The 8,266-nt window shown below is 41.5% G+C and overlaps 1 pseudogene; it reads right to left on the bottom strand.

Annotated features, from left to right (window-relative positions):
- Positions 1 to 1,740: 1,740 nt before the first annotated feature.
- On the bottom strand, positions 1,741 to 2,872 carry LOC102009936 (annotated as a pseudogene).
- Between the last annotated feature and the right edge of the window lie 5,394 nt (positions 2,873 to 8,266).

The raw sequence follows: 8,266 nt of genomic DNA on the forward strand, positions 1-8,266 counted from the left end.
ACTCTCTCCTCACCTGTCCTTTCTGCCTTGGTGCTTAGTCATGTCTGCTTCTCTGGTGCCAGAGTTTGAGGACAGTGACTTCTGGCTCATTTTGCAAATTACTTTACAAATCATTCCTCTATGGATGGATGAATAATGGCCAGAATCATATGATATGGACAACCCAAACTGCATGATTTAGTTATTCTTTCAGAGATTTCTGTGTGCCACAGACATTTACAGATCTTCACTGAATGCCAGCTCTGTGTTAGGCACAAGGGAGCTCTCCATCAAGCAGGTCTGATGAAGAAGCCAGTCACCCTCAGATCAGTTTCTCTGCCACGGTGCTATTGGCATTTTGGGATAGGGTATCTTTGCTGTGGCAACTGTTCTGTGCATCGCTGCCTATTTCACATCATCCCTGAAAATCTACTGGATTCCAGTAGCACCTGGTCTCCCAGTCATAATGGTCAATGTGTACCTCTAGACATTGCCAGATGTCACCAGAGGAAATGTCACCTCAGAAGAGAGCTACTTCCAAAGGGCTGCAGGTCATGGAGTAGAGAATGACTTCATGTCACCACCTCGAGGTCAGAGCGTAGTGCTGTGCTGTGATCAGACACCGTGTAGTTGGGATCTGCTTTCTACTTTCTAGCTATGGGACTCAGGCACAGTCACTTAGCTTCTCTGTGCCTTGGTTCTGTTCTATAGAAAATGCAGGTTATAACAGTACCTGTCTCTGGAATTGTAAGGGTCACAGTGGTACATTGCCATCAGGTATTTATTTACATGCCTGTCGCCCCTCTAGTCAGTGACAGTCTGCAGGGCAAGAACCTTTGTTGTCGCTTATTTTACTAGGCTCAGGACTACTTTGCCTTCAAGCTTGCTTTAGTGCCCTCAAAGGAATATAAAGCATTACCCTTTCCTGAGTTCAGGTCTTGTTTTTCTCACCTGTTACTGCACTAATTCACCTGCCACCTGGATACCACATCTGACGGCACAGAGGTAACAGTGATTCGGAGTCATATTGAAACCATTCAGGGCTATAGAGAGGAATAAGGGAATTAACTGATAAGAAAGTCTTTTTCACCAAGTATGGCACATAATATACTTCCAAATAAATGTGCAACGGGAAACAGATGCTAGGAGGCAGGACAAAGGTGACCTCCACATTCTATGTTGCTCAGGATGGGGAGAGAATGCTCTAGATGTTCTCGCTGTCCCAGTAAGAGAGCTCATGTGCAGGGACAGCACATTCTCCATAACAATGCTGTGGTCCAATAAAACATTATAAGCCACCCAACCTGCACCATGTGACACCCATGCACTAGCCCAAGCAACAGGCCTGATGGTCACTTGTAACCAGGTGTGCGTGTCCTCAGTAGGCCTTGTGAAGGGTATTAGAATTTCATTTCTTTTTACATATTTAATGTCAAAGAACTCAAATTTAAGTATAAGAATTAAACAACACATGATTTCAACATTAAAAACCATTACACTTTTTCAAATACAGTGAATATCAAAACCGCAATAGAAGCATACACTAGAAACCTTAAAAATACATTAATAGCAAGATTAGCATTTATTTCTGTAATAAATAACTATTAACTAAAATATTTATGGCTGTTGTCAAGCATCACAATAGTAGATTGTGCTGTCTTTAGTATTGCATAAAATTTGCAACTCAATTATTTTTTTCTCATCATTTCTTTCTATCTAATAAATAATTGTTCCAATCTCCAAACTAACAATGATCTTTGGTTACCAAATCGAGGGGCCTGGGCTCTGCTGCCCATTGAGACGAGTGGAAAGACTTGGTGGCTGGCCTAGGGATGGGGTGGCTCGCTTCTTTGTTAGTGTGCACAGGCAGGGTTCAGAACTGGGACTAATCTGTCCATTAAGAGGCTGTCACCAAATGTTCTCTCTGTTTACTAGTTTTGCCAGTGTTACCGCAATATTTGCGCCATCGATGCATTTCCTGTCGTAACAGTCATAGCAGCCTCTGTGTATTTTTAGTTGAAAAAGTGAAATTTTTTTTACTCATTCCACTGCACTACGTTTGAATTTATTGAATTCTGCTTTGTTTCCTCTGTCATCGAGATCATTAAATTTCTTACATAGAGAACTTTAGCTCTTTACATGGTTTCCTCATCAACCTCTTTCTCTGGAGCAGGCCAATCCATGTGAATGATATGGCCCCACAGGTGAAATGTTCCTGGAACTAATTTTCTCCTGGCCATAGCAGCAGCTCTGTGAAAGCCCTATTCAACAAAAGCAGAACCACATTTTTTGGTCTTATCAGTTGCACCTGGATAAATTAACATTTATAACTCCCTCTGTAACCTTCTTCATTTCATTCAAATTTTTTTTCTTCCTTTTTACCATTGGGAGTAGCTCCCATATATAATCTGCAATTATTCAAACACACATGCATGCTCACACACACACACACACACACACACACACACACACACACGCACATGCACACACCTACCAATAAACTTCCCAAGTCAAATTTCATAATTATTAAGACTTCTGATGGCCAGCTGGGCTTCTTTCACAAAGTAGTACATCACAGAACATAAACTCTATTTTCACCAGTAAATTCCATCATATGTTGAAATTCAGATATCTTCCCAAATCTTTCAAATGCAAGAACTACCTCACCTTCATACATACCACAAGGTATTTTTCTTACAAAATGTTCACAGCCTTTAGGTAGAGGTGGAGGAGGATGTTCCCAGTTTGGAGGAGGACCACCAAATTTCTTTTGTCCATTTTCTTGAACCATACTGTAATCAGCCTTTTCTATCAAAGCAAACAATACTGCTTCATTCTGAGGGCCAGTTCAAACTTCACTGCATCCATTTTTTTGCCTCCATATTTTTTTCATCCATGGCTACAGTTCTCCTTTGGGTCTTTAAAGATCAATCTTAAATCCCTGAGACTAAAGATCACAAACCACTGCCACCTTTTCAGCCTGGTGGGTTGGAGAAAGGGTCACTATGGGAAAGAGGGACTCATATTGGTCCTTCCACCTCTGCTTGGCTCCCAGAAGGTATCACTGTCGGTGGCCTTGGCCTGTTAGGATTTCTGCCTACTTCCCCCAGGAAATTGGTCCATCAGACCTCAAAGCTTCATTGCTTCTCCTGGACAGAATTTCTTTAGCACAAAACCGGACTATTTACATCCTCAGCACAAGACTTCATCTAGCTAAAATCTCCAAAATTGTTAACCTAGACTGTCAGTAGTGGCGCTGCTGTTCTGCTTGAAGCCGCATTACCCAGGCATCATCATGTCCACCTCCATAGCCGCCTTTTCCCTGTACTTCCTTGCAATCCACTTTGTAGACACAAGAAATATGCATTCGCGTATCTTGACAGTGTGACACAGTGCCCTCCCCTTCTGTGTCCAGAGACTCTCTAGTCACCCTTGGTGCAGTTGGCTTGTCACCGGTCCTGCACACTGTGCTCTAGGTAGAGGTAAGTGGCCTGTCCTGGGGTGTTCACTTCTCAGCTTGCTCATCTTTGCTGCAGAACTCTGTCCAGGTCTTATCTGTTCTGGTATCTGCTGGGTCTCCCAGGTCACCAGTGGAGGTAACCTGGTCAGGGATCCCTTCTCTTTGTGGAGTCTGGAAAATGATCCCTTCTCCCACTCCAGCTCCTTCATGGTCAGTGCTGTCCCTGCTGCTTTGCTATGCATCAGCCTCCTTCCTCAGTTTCCACAAGTAAAACACATCCACTGCAGCCGTCATAGGGCTTCCAGCCCCACAGGGGCCTGGGGAGAAGCCCAGTCCAGCCTGCCTTACTTCATTTCTTCAGCAGATAAACCCTGTTCTTCTGTCACAGAAAGGTTCATCAACTTCTCCGAAACCTTGGGGGCAAGACCTCCAGTCTCTTCAGGACCTTCTTATCATCAGCAGCATAATCAAATCACAACCCAACTTATTACATCTCTTTATTGTAAAATCCTTTTCCTCCTCCAAGAAAAAAACAGTTTGCTTCCATTTTATTATAGCTGTGTTTTCAGTGCCTAGTGCCAGATCTGACCAAAAGCAGATATTTACTGAGCACCTGAATGAATTGATTGGCAAAGTGGTATGTACGGAAGTAATCATCACCTAAAAGAACGTACACTGGTTATACTATATCAGTTTTATTGTTATCATGACAAAAGGTAGTACAAAAAAGTAAAGGCCCAGCTGGGCCATATTGGGTTCCTCTACCGGTTCCTTGCTGTGCTGAAGGAGGTATTCAGTCATGCACTCTGATGATAACAGAAAAATCTATAGCAGGATGGAAAAATGGACCCACAGAGTGATAGACTTAGTGAAAATAGATCTGCTAACTTCAGGAACAAGAAGGCATAAATTTGTTTTCTCCTTAGAGTCATGTTATAGATAAGATGAGAAAGACAAGCCAATTTAGTGGGGGAAGCCACAGTATACCAGAGGAGCACAGGGGTCAGGAGCCATTCTGTCTTGATTTCAAGTGTGCCTCTACAAGTGAACTAGCCCACCTATGCCTCATTTTATCATCAGTAAAATAACAATGATATGGCAGCTCAATATGTCTTGGAAAAGGAATCTTGAAACACCATGTTCTCTATCTTCCTGGGAGTCTTTAGTGGCAACCTAAGTGAGGACAAAGTCAGACAAAGAAACTTTATAAGTGTAGACATCTCTCTCACACTGTATGTGGCTATGCTACCTCTGAAGGGCTGGATTAGATTGTGTATGAGACACAAGGAGTACTTTGAGTCCTCAGGTCTAAGGCTTGGGCTAAAAATGAGAGGAAGCAACTAAGGACAAAAAGGAGACACAGAGGCTTGAGTTTCAGGAAGAACATGAATCCCAAGATAAAGAAAAAGAGACCTCTTCAGAGAGATCTGGGCTCCTAAATGTGTTGGCCCAACAAAGGCTGCCATGGCACCAAAGTGATGCTGGGACCATTTATGTCTCTGAACTATTTGATTCTGTGGCTATGGGTAACAGAATAAATATCTCTCTCTCTCCCTGACCCCACCCTCTTTCCCTCCTTCCCTCAACTTCCTTTCCTCCTTCCCTCCTAAAATCCAAATTCACCAAGAGTGGGAATAGTGGGAGCATAATGAGGTATTCAGTCGCTGTCCAGTGAAAGGCATCACTGTGTCCTTGGTTTTCACCACAGGCTTCCAGACTATGGCTGTCACTACGTCAGCCACTCTTATGTGGCCAGTTTGCTGTAGCTAGAGTGAAGAAGGGATCATGGTACAATACAATTTCTCACAACAGAATGCCTAGATGGAGCTTGCACTCATGTTACTGTAAATACAGGTTCCTAGCCCAGAAAAAAGGAGAAAATGGTGTCCTTTCTAACATGTACCAGAAAACTGTTAAAAAAAAATCCAACTATGTAACTATGAAGTGCCCATGCCTTCTAGAACTGTAAAGAGCAGTGTTCCTGATCTTACAGGAAATTATATTACACCTTATGGTGCAGCTGGTGATAGTTCAATAGCAGTCAGCCTTCCCCTGTCCTTCCACATCCCAACTCACCTAAGAAATACCAGATTTTGCTGCCATGGAGACTAGGTACAGCCACAGCCACTCAGAGTCTTGACTTCACACTTTCTATATTTACCAATGATGTGGAAAATTACTTACATGTTCTAAATTGCAGTTTTCTGTTCCATAAAACAGCAACCCAAGCAGTATCTGCCTCACAGGCGTTATTGTGAGGATGAAGTAGAGCAGTGGCTGTGAAGCTCGGAGACCCACACACAGCAATGCTGTACACATGGTGCTATGTGCAGTGCTCACGGTACTGACAGGAGCAACAGCAGCAGCATCGTGGAGCCCTAGATCCATCCATCTATCACTAGGTCCTGAACTGTTTGTCTTTACTCAAAGACAGGAGCTCCACATTCTTTCAGAGCAGCACAACTTAGCCGCTATGACCACTTCACCTCCTGGGAGTCCCCACAGTCCACCAAACCCCATCTTAGTCCACTCACGTGATGTCTCCATCCTGCCCTCACAGTACTAACTTAGGCTTGTTGTTTTCTTGTTATTTCTGTTTTTTGTTCTGCTTATCATGTGCACATGCAATCCTTCACAGAAAAGCTCAGTTCCAATTGAGCACTTTCCATAAGCCAGGTTCTACTTAGATAATCATATTTCATCCTAAAACAACCTTTTATTGGCTTATGATTTTACAGAAGAGTATTTGGAATTATAGAGAAGTTTAAGGATAATTTTCTAAGTCACTCTGCCTGCAAATAACTGAACAAACATATGCAGTAGATTCCCAGACCTCACTGACCACTGGCCATTCTGTGTTCCCAAGCTTTGGAAAGCAACTCTGAAATGATTGCTGTAGTTTGCAATATGTATTGAAGGGTTAGCCTCAGCCTGTGGTGTTACTGTGAGGTGGAAAAATCTTTGGAAAATAGGGCCATTGGAAAAAAGTTAGGTCATTAAAACACTGGCCCATCTTTTCTTTTCTTTTTCTGTTCTTTTCTTTCTTTTCTTTCTTTTCTTTTCCTTTCTTTTCTTTTCTTTTCTTTTCTCTCCCTCCCCTGCCCCTTTCCCTCTCTCTCTCCCTCTCTCTCACTTATTCCTGGCCACCTTGAGTAAGCAGACATCCTCTGCAACACATGGCTGCCCAAGGCAGCAAGGCCATGCTACCATGAACTGAAATCCTCTGAAGCTATGTGCCAAAATAAACCACTTTTCCTTCAAGTTGTTTATCTCAGGTATTTTGCTACAGTAATGGAAAGCTTACTAATAAAATGATGGCAATGAAAATGACTACAATAATAATAAATTCCTACCTCCATAACCATGGCAATCTTGCCAACTTACTGTTCACAAGGAAGGAATTGTCATAAACAAGGACCTCTCACCTACAGAAAAAAACTAATTTTTGGTGATTGAAGGCTGATATCTATATCCTTGTCCAACCCAGAGCAAGAAGAACCTTAGAAAAGCATCTAAGTCACCCTGCAGTGGTTAGTCCTTTGAAAATCTGGCCAGGAGCTCTGTTTTGAGGCCCTTCTCAACTCTCATTACTGTATTATTTCCCCTCTTCACTTCCACCCTTTTATTTACTTTTACTTTTTTTATTCTTATCAGTACATGTTTGCAGTACATAATAACTGCATTCTTTGTGGGAAGTTGGTACACACACATAATACATCTTAATTCTTTTTACTTCCCTTTTCCCACTCTTCCTACTCTTGTTTTCCTTGCTGGGATAAAGACCTCCACTTCTGGCACTTCATTTCTTATCTCAAATATGAAATGTCCCCAGTTACCTTTCTTCTTGTTAAACTTATTATTGTCCTGAAAATCTTGGAGCTGCAGTCTCCAAGAGAATTCAACCAGTGATTTTTGTAGATCTTCAGCGGTAGATGTTGGGTGCAGGCTTATTCTTCTGTTTTTCCTACTTCCATCCTCACTCCTGCCAGCAGTGTCCTTTACTGAGAATGTGCTGTTGCTCTTCACTTAGCACAAAACTCTCACAACTCAGGTACTCTACTGCTAAAGATATTCTTCTATTTTTTTTATTTTAAAGAAAGAAATGAAAATAATAAAACAGAGCTTTAAAACAGGTTAGTAGCAGAGCTACAATAATTGATATATTGCATATTATTATCTTCTTAGTAGTTATTCAGAGTACAAGATATAGGCATGATATCTTGCCCAAACAAGACATTCTTTTAAAGTTCCATATTATAACATCATTTTTCATTCATCTTTTTCACTCATTGTCTCAACTAAAGGAATTGGATTTTAAATTTCCTTATGCAGTTATTTGGGATTCAGCTACTATGAAACTTGTTGGATTTGGTACTCAGTGAATTTTGACATGAAAATTTTATGCTAGTACTGTTGTTTTGTACTCCTTGTTGCAAGCTAGAAATTGTCAAAGTCAATCCCCCATGACTCTTTCCTACCAAAACAATATCTTCAATATGGGTCATTTTTTGATACTTTTAAGCATCTCCTGGAACCAATGACCAATAACTACCAAGGTACTACTGTATGAGACAAATGCAGGTTACTTAGAGGGCCAAGAGTTGTGCTAGATGCTGGGAATGCAAATGTAAATGAGTTAGGATTCTGACCTCAAGAAAGATATGGTCTAGCAAACCACAAAACTGCAGTGATAAAAAAGGTAGGCTTACACACAATCTAGAGAAAGAAATCTTCAATTTTAAAAATTATAAAGTCCGGTTGCAAAAAAGGAAATTAAGTTGACTCAGGCGAGTTATATAATGGATGTTAAAGCCAAGACTAGTACCC

The sequence above is a fragment of the Chinchilla lanigera genome, unplaced genomic scaffold, assembly GCF_000276665.1.
Source record: "Chinchilla lanigera isolate Chin_1 unplaced genomic scaffold, ChiLan1.0 scaffold00013, whole genome shotgun sequence".
NCBI classification, from domain to species: domain Eukaryota; kingdom Metazoa; phylum Chordata; class Mammalia; order Rodentia; family Chinchillidae; genus Chinchilla; species Chinchilla lanigera.